General features: G+C 39.7%; 1 pseudogene; it reads right to left on the bottom strand.

Moving 5' to 3' along the window:
• Nucleotides 1–1,988: 1,988 nt before the first annotated feature.
• LOC104846100 (TBC1 domain family member 12-like) lies at nucleotides 1,989–3,939 on the bottom strand (annotated as a pseudogene).
• Between the last annotated feature and the right edge of the window lie 11,675 nt (nucleotides 3,940–15,614).

Raw genomic sequence — 15,614 nt, 5'->3', positions numbered from 1 at the left:
TTACTGAAAAAGAACAAAGCGGGAGGACTTACTCTACCTGATTTTAGGAACTATTATACCACCACAGTAGTCAAAACAGCCTGGTACTGGTGCAGCAACAGATACATAAACCAATGGAACAGAATTGAGAATCCAGACATAAATCTATCCAGAAATGAGCAGTTGATATTTGACAAAGTCCCCAAAACAGTTAAATGGGGAAAAGACAGTCTTTTTAACAAACGATACTGGCATAACTGTCTATCCATCAACAAAAAAATGAAACAAGACCCATACCTCACTCCATGCACAAAAACTAACTCAAAATGGATCAAAGACCTAAATATAAAATCTAAAACGATAAAGGTCATGGAATTAAAAATAGGGACAACACTAGGAGCCCTAATACATGGCATAAACAGTATATAAAACATTACTAACAATGCAGAAGAGAAACTAGATAACTGGGAACTCCTAAAAATCAAACACCTTTGCTCATCCAAAGACTTCACCAAAAGAGTAAAAAGATTACCTACAGACTGGGAAAAAGTTTTTAGCTAGGAATTTCTGATCAGTGACTGATCTCTAAAATCTACATGATACTGCAAAAACTCAACTGCAAAAAGACAAATAACCCAATTAAAAAATGGGCAAAGGATATGAACAAACACTTCACTAAAGAAGACATTCAGGTAGTTAACAGATACATGAGGAAATGCTCACAATCATTAGTCATTAGAGAAATGCAAATCAAAACTACAAAGAGATTCCATCTAACTCCAACAAAAAAGAAAAGACTTTTTTCACAAGGCTGGCATTAATCCAAAAAACACAAAATAATAAATGCTGAGGTTGTGGAAAGACTGGAACACTTATACACTGCTGGTGGGAATGTAAAATGGTACAACCACTTTGGAAATTGACTTGGCGCTTCTTTTAAAAACTAGAAATAGAACTACCATACAATCCTGCAATCCCACTGCTTGAAACATATCCTAGAGAATTAAGAGCCTTTACACGAACAGATATATATACACCCATGTTTGTTGCAGCACTGTTTACAGTAACAAAAAGATGGAAGCAACCAAGGTGCCCATTAACAGATGAATGGAAAAATACATTATGATATATTCACACAATGGAATAGTATGCATCGACAAAGAACAAGGATGAATCTGTGAAACATTTCATAACATGGAGGAATCTGGAAGGCATTATGCTGAGTGAAATTAGTTGCAAAAGGGCAAATATTGTATGAGACCACTATTATAAAAAAAAACCTATTATAAGAACTTGAAAAATAGTTTAAACAGAGAAGAAAATATTCTTTGATGGTTATGAGAGTGGGGAGGGAAGGAGAGAAGTTTTCACTAATTAGATAGAGGATAAGAACTTTTTTAGGTGATGGGAAAGACAACACAAAATTCAGGCGAGATCAGCACAACTGGATTAAACCAAAAGCAAAGAAGTTTCCTGAATAAACTAAACGCTTCGAAGGCCAGCGTAGCAGTGGCGGGGGTCTGGGGACCATGGCTTCAGGGGACATCTAAGTTAATTGACATAATAAAATCGATTGAGAAAACATTCTGCATCCCACTTTGGAGAGTGGTGTCTGGGGTCTTAAACGCTAGCAAGCAGCCATCTAAGATGCATCAATTGGTCTCAACCTACCTGGAGCAAAGGAGAATGAAGAACACCAAAGACACAAGGTAATTATGAGCCCAAGAGACAGAAAGGGTCACATGAACCAGAGACTACAGCAGCCTGAGACCAGAAGAACTAGATGGTACCCGGCTACAACCAATGACTGCCCTAACAGGGAACACAACAGAGATCCCCTGAGGGAGCAGGAGAGCAGTGGGATGCAGACCTCAAATTCCTGTAAAAAGACCAGACTTAATGGTCTGACTGACACTAGAAGGACCCTGGAGATCATGGTCCCCAGACCTTCTGTTAGCCCAAGATAGGAACCATTCCCAAAGCCAACTCTTCAGACAGGGATTGGACTGGACTATGGGATAGAAAATGGTACTGGTGAAGAATGAGCTTCTTGGATCGAGTAGACACATGAGACTACGTGGGGCAGCTCCTTTCTGGAGGAGAGAAGAGAGGGCAGAGGGGGTCAGAAGCTGGCCAAATGGACACGAAAACAGAGGGTGGAGAGAAGGAGTGTGCTGTCTCATCGGGGGGACAGCAACTAGGAGTATAAAGCAAGGTGTATATAAATTTTTGTGTGAGAGACTGACTTGATTTGTAAACGTTCACTTAATGCACAATAAAAATGTTAAAAAAGACCTAAATCCATTTTTTGATGCTCTTCTGTATCTCAATGGCTGCAATACAGCTGAACACCTTTACTGATGTGATATCCTGTGATAATTTAGTTAGCATTTGTGCTATATGACTAAAGTTCAACTGTAGGAAAATACTTTCATATAATTGGAAGATTCCTAGTCCAGTTCTAAATAAAAATTCCCATTCATTTCTATGTCTCACATATTTTGGACATGTTATTAGGATCAGTCCCTGGAGAAGGACATCATGCTTGGTAAAGTAGAGGGTTATCGAAAAAGAGGAAGACCATCAACCAAATGGATTGACACAGTCACTGCAACAATGGGCTCAACCATAACAACGATTGTGAGGATGATGCAAGACCAAGCAGTGTTTCATTCTGTTGTACATAGGGTCGCTATGAGTCGGAACCCACTTGATGCCATCTAACAACAACAACAACTCAACAAAATACACCCCAGACTGGATAGGCTAGACCAAGAAGTGTGAAGATCCAGTTTATCAAGTCTCTGTCTAGTGTAGACTATGAGACTGAATAAGAAGAAATGGTTCGGAGAGATTTTCTTCAAAGAGGACTTCAATTATTTCATCTTGTTGCTGTGATCCACATAGAAAAAGACATGGCTTATTTGTAAAATTGAAAATACAATGACGGCATCTGCCTCTTCCAAATCAAGAATGAATATTGCCGCGATGAAGGACATCCCTGGGACATAAACAATATCGGGTCTGTAACATGAATTTGCTCCTAAGATACTATGTAAAACATGATGTAGAGAGACAGAAATGCATAGGATATGTCCAGCTTAATGCCAGGCTAGCCTCTAGATCATCAACAGATACACTTACCATATACACATCATAGAGAATGATATGTTCAGAGAGAACTTATTTCACCAAAACTTTTCCATTCTTCTCTTGCTCTTGAGAGGAATATTTCATAAGGTTGCAGGAGTGATATTTAGTTCATTTCCTACAGTTAGACTCCAAATTTTACCACTAATACTAGGTGGCAATCCTTGTACCATAATTCTTGAATTTTCTTGACTAACCATTACTACACAATTGGGCAATATTTCACTGGTCCAAACTACAATTGCACTTGCAGTATTTTCTTCCTGCTTAATTATTTTTTTTTCCTTTTTATAAATGTACTGCTTTAATGTCTCCATTTTGAAACTCAGCCACCGTTTCATCAAGTTCTTGTCGGTAACGTAAAGCCTCTTCCACAGATTTGGCAGGACGGTTTCTTGGAGTAGGCAAAGATTCTTAAACAGGGCACAAAAGAAGTAGTCATATACGATGGCCCATACTCAAGAATCAGAACAGTGATAGAAAGTAGCTCAAAGTCAAGATCCTTATGTCTTGAAGATTGAAGTGGTGGTTTACAGGTCCTCCCTGTTTATGCTTCATATTTCTGCTTAATGATTTTGGTAGTTTTCTGAAGATTCTCTCTAGGAAGGACTTTACCAAAGTTCCTTTGTCATTTTTAGAAATGATTTCTGACAACCAGAGGCAGGTGGTTGGAGTGCTCTGGAGGTGGTTCACCTACAACAATTTCACGTTAATGTGGAAGAAGCTGCCCCGCCTCTCCTCAGCCCTCTCCGCTTTCAGCGCATCATTTCCAGGTTCCTCCTTGGCTCAGGAGTGGTTGAAGAACTCCATGCTGGCTCAGGAAGCTGTAGTAGCCTGACCAGCCACTTTTAAGGAACTAAGATTGACTTTATGGAGCCAATACTGACAAAGCCCTCTCAGGAAAACTGGACTGGTACCTGGCATACAGGGTTACTTCCACTGAAGACCAGGGACCTTGAGATGTTTTGAAACCCTCAAAAAAAGGAAATTGCCCCAAATGGATGGGATACTGCAGGTGAAATCTGGTGGAGAGAGCTTCTTGGGCTTAACTTCTTAGCCTCCGCAGAGCAAATAATAGAGGCTCTTTGAAGTCCTATCTGAGATTCTTTATGAAAACTTCCAGCAGAACAAACAAAAGAAGGCTTTTATGGTAAATTAGCATTCTTACTGCACCTATGTAAATAATCAGACCAAATCTAATAAGTCTAGATTTACTCTGCGGTCAAGAATAATCTTTGGAATTATTTTTTATCAAAAAGGGGAGACTTTTTTTTTTTTACAGGGAAAAATTTGTGTTTTCATGGAAAATTATCCACCGTCACTCTAGAGCCCACCAGAGCTAAGATTCTGATTCTGTGAGAGCTATTTTACAACTCTGTAAATTGTAGATAACTGATAAACACTTCTTGTCTATAGACACGTAAATGAATGCTGTCCAGTTGAGAGAGAACCGAAAAACCAGTTTGGCTCCATTTGCACGTTCATGTCAGTATTCCTGATCTATAAATGTGTCTGTTGTTTGGATTTTCCTTTGACCTGGTTGTAATACAGACCCCTGGTGGCACAGTAGTTAAGAACTTGGCTGTTAACCACAAGGTTGACAGTTTGAATTCACCAGTCACTCTTTGGAAACCCTATGAGGCAGTTCTACTCTGTTTTCTGAGATCGATGAGTTGAAATCGACTCAACAGGCATGAATGAGTTGAATAAAATCTTTAACACATGTTTATTTTTACATCTGTATGAGTGTCATGATTTTAGCTGTTTTTAAAATTTATCTTTTAATGCCAACTTGAAACTAAAACACTATTTAATCTCTAATCCTATGAGCCCTGACCTGAGTCTTTGCTTCCATCCCAGAAGGCCTAGAGACTTTCAGACAAGAGTGTCAGGACGCTTGTAAGGTAGCCCCGTTTGATGACCTTCCAAGAAAACTACCACAGGAGCTTTCTAGAGGCTTCATGGTGGCAGCCCTTTTCGGAAGCCACTTGAAAATTTTTCTCTGTTCTACTGATTGAGATGTTCTGAGACTTCTTGGCGGACATTGTCCTGGTCATTTGGCTCCCCTTAAAGATTGGTGGTAAAGATCCACATAAACCCCAAAAGTACACTTCAGGGGGAAATACAAGTTTAAGGCGCTCATATTCTGCTCTTACCAACAAGAGTGAGATAATACGGAAGCACTGCCAGGTGGGGCTTTATCAGTTTGTTTAAATCAAAGCCATCCAGGAAGCAGTGCCTGACAGATCCTTTCCCCCTTGGCAAGTATGGAATGTAGATTGATAACTGTGGACAAAATAGCACAATCTTTGGATAGAAGAGGAGGCACCACCACAGGAGTGATAAGAAGTAGATGTTTTCTTCTGGTAAAATTTAAAGCTTATATGGAGCTGTAAGGATGGACAATTAGCATAACACACTGAAAGGGGTCAATGTCATGATTATTCTTATCTGTTCGGCCTTCATGTTAGAGTTAACCCAGGACCCACATAATGCTGGCTCAGAGCCATGGTAAAAGATGTTGAAGGATCCCTATTTTTCGAAAAGGCCTTGGCTTCTGGAGCTTTGGGGAAGATAAAGAATCTGTTTAAGGTGTTGTCCTATATGTCCAACGGCTTCCCACAAAAAAAAAAAAAAAAAAATCCCACAGTAGGTCACATATTCACCATCCCTCACCCTCCACCCAGGAAAAAGTCCACTGGATGTCTTTGGTGTTCATTACCTCACCAGAAAAATGCTTTCTTTGTACTCCGTTCACCCCCAGTAGAAAGAATTCTTTACCTTCCCCAAAGCTTCCAGAAGCCCTTTCTTTCCAAAGGAGCCCTGGTGGCACAGTGGTTAAGGGCTCAGCTGCTAACCAAAAGGTTTGTAGTTCGAATCTACCAGCCACTCCTTGGAAACCCTATAGGGCAGTTCTACCCTGTCCTATAGGGTTGCTATGAGTTGAAATTGACTCGATGACACAGGTTTGTTTTGGTTTTGGACCTGACCAGAGAAAAGCTTTCTTTGTGCTCTGTTCATCTCAATTCTTTCTAGCAGTCCTTGTTAACTTGGATAACATCTACAATGAACAGCATTATTCTAGTATGTTTGAAGCTCACCTGCAATACAGTTATGAGAACAATGATAACTTCAGTCTATTTTGGATAGACAGACATTGATGTATTTTTTTCACTGCTTGGTGACGTGGGGGAAACTGATGCTCAGGAGATAGATGTTTTATGGTTATGAGAAGAAGCACCCGTCCCATTTCTCTTCCCTAAAGATGCTTTAAAGAGCCCTGGTGGCAGAGTGGTTAAGCACTCGGCTGCTAACTGAAAGATTAGCAATTTAAACCTACCAGCCACTCTGCAGGAGGAAGATGTGGCAGTCTGCTTCTGTAAAGATTAACCAAAACAAAACAAAACCCATTCCTGTCAAGTCCATTCCCCATAAAAATTACCCAATCCAAAAACCCATTACCATCAAGTCGATTCCAACTCATAGCAACCCTATAAGACAGAGTAGAACTGCTCCTATAGGGTTTCCAAGGAGATGCTGGTAGGTTCGAACTGCCAACCTTTTGGTTAGCAGCCGAAGCTCTTAACCACTGTGCCATCAGGGTTTCCACATAAAGATTACAGCCTTGGAAACCCTATGGAGCAGCTCTACTCTGCCCTATACGGTTGCTATGAGTCGGAATCGACTCGACAGCAATGGGTAAAGATGCATTTGGAAGGAACTTCTTGGTACTGGGGGAAGAGCAGAGAGAAACTAAGTTAATGATTAAATAACATCAGCCCTCTGTTGAATGAAACTAACATTTTTCTGTGATTTCTAAATATACACAAAGGAGCCCCAGTGGTACAAATAGTTAAGCACTCCACCACTAACCAAAAAGTTGGCAATTCAAACCTACTCAGTGGCTCCTCGGGAGAAAAGACCTAGCAATCCGCTCCCGTAAAGATTACAACCTAGAAAGCCTACGAGCAGCTCTGCTCTGTCACATGTGGTTTCTATGAGTTGAAATTGACTCCACAGCACCTAAACACAACAACATTGATACACCGAGGAGCCCTGGTGGCACAATGGTTAAGCACTCAGCTGCTAACTGAAAGATTGGCAGTTTGAACCCACCTAGTGACTCCGCAGGAGAAAGACCAGGCAATCTGCTTCTGTAAACACTGTAGCCAAGAAAACCCTATGGGGCAGTTCATTCTGTCACATGGAGTCACTATGAATCAATATGGATTCTGTGGCACCTAACAACAACAACAACAACAAATATACACATGGCATTGTGAAGGATTCAAAGATAAGTTTACTATATCTTGCCCTCAGGAGCTTACAGTCTAGTGAGGAATGGAGCAATTACAAAAACAAAACAGGACAAGCAAGAGTGTTACTTTGGTTAAGAGGAAGAGATTGTCACAAGTTTTTTTTTTTTTTTAAATCAAGAATATTCCCTCGACCAACTGAGTATATCAAATAGATTCGAGTCAGGAATATTTAAGAGATGATTTCAGGAGCCCACAAGAGAGACAATGGGATTCTAAACTAGGTCCATAGCAATCAAGAGAAATGAGAAAAGATCTGTTGACTAATTGTAGGAGAGATAATCAAGAGGGAAGAGACCAAAATGTTTGAGTGTTGGAAACTGGGAGAGAGGAGGTATGGCTAACAGAAGTAAGGCAGAAAAGAGAAATGGGGAGGAAGACAGCAAGTTCATTTTCTGAGATACTGCTTTAAATATTCATGGTACACTGAGTAAGAGATTGATGATTATGTGGGACGTTGTCGTCTTGTCTTATTTTCCCCCAGGAAGACATCTGTCTTTTGATTCTGCCTGTTCACAGTCAGTCCCCTGGTTTGGAGATGCTCTGTGCAGCATAAGCGTTCACGCTTTGAAAGCTAGTGCATCACCGCCCGCCTTCATTCTGCCACCTCTCTATTTAGCTTTAGCTCAGTATGAGTGACTCAGATGCCTGCAATTTTCTTCTCCTTTGTGTGCTGACACGATGGGGATGAGCCTGCTCAGCTGGAATATAGAAGTACCCCATTATCAAAGCTCTGTCAAGGGAGGAATGACCAACGGCAGCAACTCGGGCTCTACCCAGCGATCATCTATCTTCTGCATTTTTTTTTTTTTTTCCGGCTTCTCAGTACAATCTGAGAGCATCTGATTTGGATTCTGGAAAAATAAAACTTATGGTCTCAAGACACCATCCCCTATAAATCAAATGAGACACTCTTGCTAAATTGAGTCTCTTCAACACGTCTCTGAATTCTCCACATGTCAGCATAGAATTGCCTCAATCTTTCTTCCTCTACTTTATGCTCATAAATTTTCATTCTTGTTTCTGACAGCTTTTATTTACTTGGATCTACTTTCCAGGGTTGTTTAACATTTTTAAATATTTACTTTTTCCTGTTTATAGAAGTAATATGCACTCATTGTAAAAACAACTTGATTTGGCAACTAAGAAGCGTAAAGAAGAAAATACAGGACCTGTACTCTCTTCACTGTTAACACTTTGGTGTCTTTCCTTCTGGTCTCTTGCCTCGTATGTACATTTTAATTGTAAATTAATTTGATTTGGTTTTTTAATTTTTCTACTATTCCATTTTAAGAATTTTCTCATTAAAGTTATTTTAAATTATAATTTTTGATGGCTGAATTACATTTTACTATTGTAAATGTTTTATTCTTCCTCATGCTATTATCCCCTATGCTGATTGTTTAACTCTTTATAATAAAATTTCTTGGGCTATGCATATGCCTATAGTCAAAACTGGAAAAGGAAAGAATACCAGCCAAAACATATATAAAGAAAGAAATTACATAATTCTGGAATCAGAATTTCTGCTTATACTTCTGCTATGAAAGAAATAAACAATTTGGTTTCAAAATATATATATTTTTTTACAATGAGGATGTCAAGTATAAATACATGTTTAAAAGTTAGAAATAGAGAGCTATTTTCTTATAGCCTAAAGGCTTCTGAATTAGGATTAGAGTTTTCCCTTTTTTATTATAAAAATTCATGCATACTCATAAGTACAAGTAAAATTAAAAAGAACTTGCTGATACCTAGATGGTGGTTTAGACTCAACAGAGGCCATAGTGAAAACTGTGGCAAGCATGGGGTACATGGGGTGAAAAACTGTTCCCTGTCCACCCAAGCAGCCTCCTGTCTGTTCAAAGAAAAGGTGAGCTGCTTACAGTACATACAGATGGAAAGGGCCCTTGGCATGCCTAAAAAGGATGCCCACTACAGTTGTTATTATTCAATATTATTCTGGGAGTTCAAGGCAATTTGATAAGGCAAGAAAAAGGACAAAGTATAAATATACGAAAAGTCATCATTAATATATTATTAACTAAGGGAGCAAATGTAGAACAATATAAACTGTGTGATTCCATGAAAAAATATGTAAGTATATAAAGTGTATAATATACATGTGATAGAAAAATATTTTTTGGCAATGGGATGAGGAAAGGTATACTGATATTTTTTATACTTCTACAATTGTTTGCACTTATGAGTACACATTAATTTTTGTAATTAAAAAGGAAAAATTCTACCTAATCCTGATTCAGAAGCCATGGAACCCTGATGGTGCAGTGATTAAGAGCTCGGCTGCTAACCAAAAAGTCAGCAGTTCGAATCCACCTGCCCCTCCATGGAAACCCTATGAGGCAGTTCTACTCTGTCATATAGGGTTGCTATGAGTCAGAATAAACCTGACAGCAACAGGCAGGCTATAAGAATATAGCTCTCTATTTCTTTCTAACTTTTAAACATATATAAATACTTGATATCCTCACTGTAAAGAAAAAAAAAACCAAAACTGTATGTTAACCAAACTGTATTTTTCCAAAACAGAAAAATGGACATACCAGGTTGGATGATCTGCCTATTATCTTCACCCAATTTCCATTACCATTCTTCCTCAGACTATAAGATTTTACTTTGGCTTCCCATGTACACTTTGCTGCAGGATGAACAATGTTCTGACTAGATCATTAGATTCTAGACACTTGGCAGTTAGATTTCCTGATTTTGAATTTATGTGGCAACATTTCCAAAATATGTTTGCTGGAAAAGATGCCTTCCAAGCAAATGTCTGGAGCCCTGGTGGTACTGTGGTTAAGAGCTCGGCTGCAACCAAAAGGTCGGCAGTTCGGTCAGATCCACCAGCCACTACTTGGAAACCCTGTGGGGCAGCTCTACTCTGTCCTGTAGGGTCGCTGCAAGTCAGAGTTGACTCGACGGCAACGGGTTTGGTTTTTCACTTTTAAGCAAATGTTTAAAAATAATTAATTGGGAACATGAAATTTCCATTCATAAATATGAGAAACTTATTTTTTGAAGAGCATATTTTGACCAGAATAAATGTGTAATTTATATGTGTGAGAAGTTAATAAACTATAAGTGTTATCAGCTTCTGGTTAATTGTGTGATTTGTCTGTGAAAACATTTTTTTAAAAACTATTAGCTTTGTCTTTTCTAGAGTAATCTATGGTTGTTCAGTATACTGAAGTAAGATGAAATCTATTCAAGGAAAGAAAAATGCCATCAGGAGTTAAATCATATCTAAAGTTATACCTTTTTTTTTTCCAGAATGGTTTCTCCATGAATTTTCTCTTTCAGGGAAAAGTTTAATCCTGATACACTAAATTAGGCAGCATACCAGGGAGGAGGGAAAAAAAGATACTTGAAAGAAAACATGCCCAGACAATAATCGAAAAATTTCTCCAATCTAGTTTCTGGAGGGAGAAATGAGAATGGGGGAAGTCTTTTGAGCCAGTTAAAAATTCTGCCTGGACAAGGTCACAGAAGCTCCATGGACACATTCAAACTCCCTGAGGGACCAAATTGCTGGGCTGAGGGCTGTGGGACCGTGGTCTCAGGGAACATCTAGCTCAATAGGCATAACATAGTTTTTAAAGAAAATATTCTACATTCTACTTTGATGAGTAGCATCTGGGGTCTTAAAAGCCTGTGAGCGGTCATCTAGGATACTCCACTGGTCTCACCCCTTCAAGAGCCAAGGAAGAATGAAGAAAATTAAAGACACAGAGGAAAGATTAGTCCAAAGGACTAACGGACCACATCTACCACGGCCTCCACCAGACTGAGTCCAGTACAACTAGAGGATGCCCCACTACCACCACTGACTGCTCTGACAGGGATCACAATAGAGGGTCCCAGACAGAGCTGGAGAAAAATGTAGAACAAAATTTTAACTCACAAAGAAAGACCAGACCTGCTGGCCTGACATAGACTGGAGAAACCCTGAGAATATGGCCTCCGGACAACCTTTCAGCTCAGTAATGAAGTCACTCCTGAGGTTCCCATCTCAGCCAAAGTTTGGACAGGCCCATAAAACAAAACAAGACTAAAGGGGCATACCAGCCCAGGAGCAATGACTAGAAGGCAGGAGGGAACAGGAAAGCTTGGTCATAGGGAAACCAAGGTTGACAGGGGAGAGTGTTGACATGTCGTAGGGTTGTTAACCAACGTCATAAAACAACATGTGTACTAGCTGTTTAATGAGAAACTAGTTTGTTCTGTAAACCTTCATCTAAAGCACAATAAAAAAGATATATATAAAAAAAATTCTGCCTGGAGATAGCTACTTCAGAATCAGGAAGGGGAAAGAATCTACCACAACTCCCATTTTAATAAAAGTCTTATATGAAGTTTCTTAATTTAATTGGCACAATTCCAAGTTTCATGACTTTTAAACCACATGCTTTATTTTAAACCCAAAAATATATTGGTAAAAATGTTTAATATACCCGAACTGAAAAATGTAATCTCTCAATTTGGGCATTTCCTTTTCTGATGTTGTAATTAAAATAGAAAAAAAGTATATTAATGAAATAAGTGATTTATGGGCTATAATTCTTAAATATGGCCACATGGTTTACATCTATCATAATCATACAAATTGTCACAGAAAATGCATATGGGGAATGTGGAAAGGGCATAATTTGACCCAGTCAAAGAGATAATTATTATTTGCCACTAAAGCTGCGATGATTAACATTTCTTATGACTACAGTTTTCTAAATGTTCTCTATTTGCTTTTACATGTTAAAAAAAAAAAAAAAACTGTAACACCTGGCTTGATATTTGGAAGAGCTAAATGTAAATGTGAACATGAGCTAAAAATTGAAATATCTTTTATGCATTGATTTTGCGAAAGTTACCTGGGCCTGTAGATATTCTCGGGGGGGGGGGGGCTGGACGTGTTCTATTTCACAGCCTAGGTGATGGTTAAATGGGTGTTTGCTTTGTAGTTATTCATTAAACTGTGTTTTATGTTCTTTTCTGTTATATTTCACAATCAAAAGTTTCAAAAAGAAAATGGACATCTGATACCTTATTAACCCAACCCAGTGCCCTCGAGTGGATTCTGACTCATAGCAACCCTATAAGACACAGTAGAACTGCCCCATAGAGTTTCCAAGGAGCGCCTGGAGGATTCGAACTGCCGACCCTTTGGTTAGCAGCCGTAGCACTTAACCACTATGCCACCGATATAGCACACCTTCTAATAAAGAAAAAGTCTTGGTCAGATTGCTTTTCATTAGTTCCTTAGCTATTACCTTTTTTTTTTTATGGCCTATTTTTTAATATGATACCTTATTAGCAGACCATATATTTAAAAAAAAAAAAAATTGGCAATAGCTAAGGAACTAACGAAAAGCTATCTGACCAAGACTTCTTCTTTATTAAAAGGTGTGCTGTATTATCTAGAGTCCCAAGAGTAACAAAAAAGATATAATTGTTATTGTAGCAGTCATCCGTTTACTTTTATTCTTAATTATATTAAATTTTCTTCCACCCCACATTCCCACACTTTCATTTTTTAAATAGCTAATTCACTGAGAACCCAAATAGCACAACTTATTTCCCTCTAATCCTGATTATTGCAGGTCCCATGAATACATTTGGCTTCAAAGGGACAAAGGATACCAAGAGACCACCCCCATCATCAGTGGGAAAAGTGTAAGCCTTCTAACATTTCTAACACTATGCCTTTTTAAGGACCACTGCATATGATGAGTCAGAGACCCTAGTTAATAGTACTAGCTTACCGAGAAAAGGAAAATACTATACCTCAAAAGGAGATCATAATGGTCGGGGTCAAAACATGCTAGGCCCAATGTGCTGTACTACAACGAATCCTTCATTAGTTTGCACGCTCCGAATTATAAAATTTTAGAGCTTTAGAGGTCCTTCAATTTGGAATTATCTAAAGCAACAAGTACAATACACAAACTAGCAACCTTACACCTGATTTTATTCATCAGTAAAATTGAAATGATAGTGATCCCTACCTCACAGAGCAGACATGAAGAGTCAACATAAAAGCTTTTCTATGCTTGGCATAGATAGGATCTTAATAAATGTGACCTATTTGTGACAATTTCTTGGGGACTGCAATGTCAGGGAAGCAAGAGTGAGGGGGAAGGAAGAGTTGAGGCCAAAAAAAGGGAAGTGAAGCAGAGAAGGAAGGAAAATAAAAGACAAGGTGGTACAATAGTGATCTGGCCACAGCTACTCAAGAAAACACAGTTGATTGATAGACCAAGTAGAACCACTTCATCTGGAAACATCCCTTTAGGCAGCTGCTAGTTGGAACCTGAGTGCTAGAGCTGTTACAGCTACCTTCTCTGGCAGCTGGTGCCATGAAGCTCCAGCCAAAGCCTGACGCTTGTCCCCAGGTACCAAAGACAATGGGCAGTGTTAGCAGATGAGACAAATGTGGCAACCGTCAAGGCTTTGCCTCTTGAGCCAGGAAGCAGGGCTAGTGGCCAAGGGCCTGAGGACAGGATAGATAGGGCTAGTTGGATCAGGGAAGCATATAAAGTGGGCCCAGTGCACTTCTACTAGAAACTGTTGTTGTTAGCAGCCATCCAGTCAGCTCCCCACTCATGGTGACCCCATGCACAACTGAACAAACTGGAACTCTGCCCCGTCCTGCACCATCCCCATGATCAGATGCGGATCAGACTATTGTGATCCATAGGGTTTTCATTGCTTGATTTTCAGAAGTAAATCGCCAAAGTCTTTCTTCCTAGTCTGTCTGAATCTGGGAGCTTCGCTGAAACCTGTTCAGCATCACAGTAACACAAAACCCTCCACTGACATACGGTTGGTGGTTGAGCATGAGGTGTTTTTGGCTGGGAATCAGCCCGTGCCTCCTGCATGGAAGGTGAGAATTCTACCACTGAACCACCAATGCCTCCACTAGTTTAAAAAATTTTAAATTAAAAATTGAGGTTGATTCTAAATAATAGCTGAAGAACACAGAAGCAGGGGTCAGACCAAAGAGAAAATTAGAATCACATAAAATGAAGGGATCCAGTACGTGAGAATGAGTATAAAATCCGTGCTGTCGAGTCGATTCTGACTCATAGCAACCGTATAGGACAGAGTAGAACTGCCCCATAGAGTTTCCAAAGAGCATCTGGCGAATTCCAACTGCCGGCCCTTTGGTTAGCAGCCATAGCACTTAACCACTACGCCACCAGGGTTTCCAAGAATGAGTATAAGAGGGGAGAAAAATCATGAAAATTCCATGGAGAAAGAAGACAAATTGTAGCATAAAAATGGGCACATTAGGTTGGGTAATCCTTCCTATTACCTTCATCCAGTTTCCACTACCTTATTTCCTTATACTTTAAGGAAAAAGAATAGTGCTGCTATAGACAACATCAGGCTAAAGTTAGTCAAGATTTGGGGTTTTTAGGTGTGAAGGGCCAGGCTCTCTGGGCCTTCATATGTTTCTCAAAAATCTATCAAGACATTTTATGTGGCAAATGTGCAGCTGGACTCAATTTTGAGGGGTTGAAAAATAGAAATTGGGTAGATTTCCAGGAATTTGCAAAAGAACCAGGATTTATTTTTCCTTGGGGACAGAGAACCTCTGAAATGGCAGACCCTTCCTTGAAGGTTGTGGGGAAGTCAGTAACATCTGAGCACTGAGGCTTGGGAGCCTCCAGAAGGGACCCTGAATTTTGCCCCAAGGAAGCAGCTCTACAGCAGAACCACCCTCCATGGCAGGACCAGGCACAGAGCTGGACAGGCAGACCTGGGGGTAGGTAGCTAGAGGAGGGATCAGCCAGAACACCAGCACCCCAATAGTGGCATCATGTGGCCATAAGAAGCAATAGCAATAGAGACATCCAAAGTCTGGTAAGTCCAGAGACAGTGTAAGCCTCCCCTTCCTGACTCCCACCTGCACAGCTATACAGTGAAAGGAAAGGGAGGAGCCCTAAAATAACTGATTATTGACTTCCTGCTAATCTTAACTGGTGAGGCTTGGACTCTTATAACTGAATCCAAGAAAATAAAGATAGATCTCTTCTTTTGAACACATTGAGTTTAAAGTACTTTTCAAGTGGACTGCTGCTCAAGACAGTGGTCTACGGTTTATGTAGCTGGTAGGCCAGGCCTGGGAGTGAATGTGAACCATGGAGTATGGAG

Source organism: Loxodonta africana, chromosome 7, assembly GCF_030014295.1.
Source record: "Loxodonta africana isolate mLoxAfr1 chromosome 7, mLoxAfr1.hap2, whole genome shotgun sequence".
NCBI lineage: Eukaryota > Metazoa > Chordata > Mammalia > Proboscidea > Elephantidae > Loxodonta > Loxodonta africana.
Note: the sequence above shows the minus strand (reverse complement) of the source record. Positions and strands in the feature narration are given on the sequence as shown.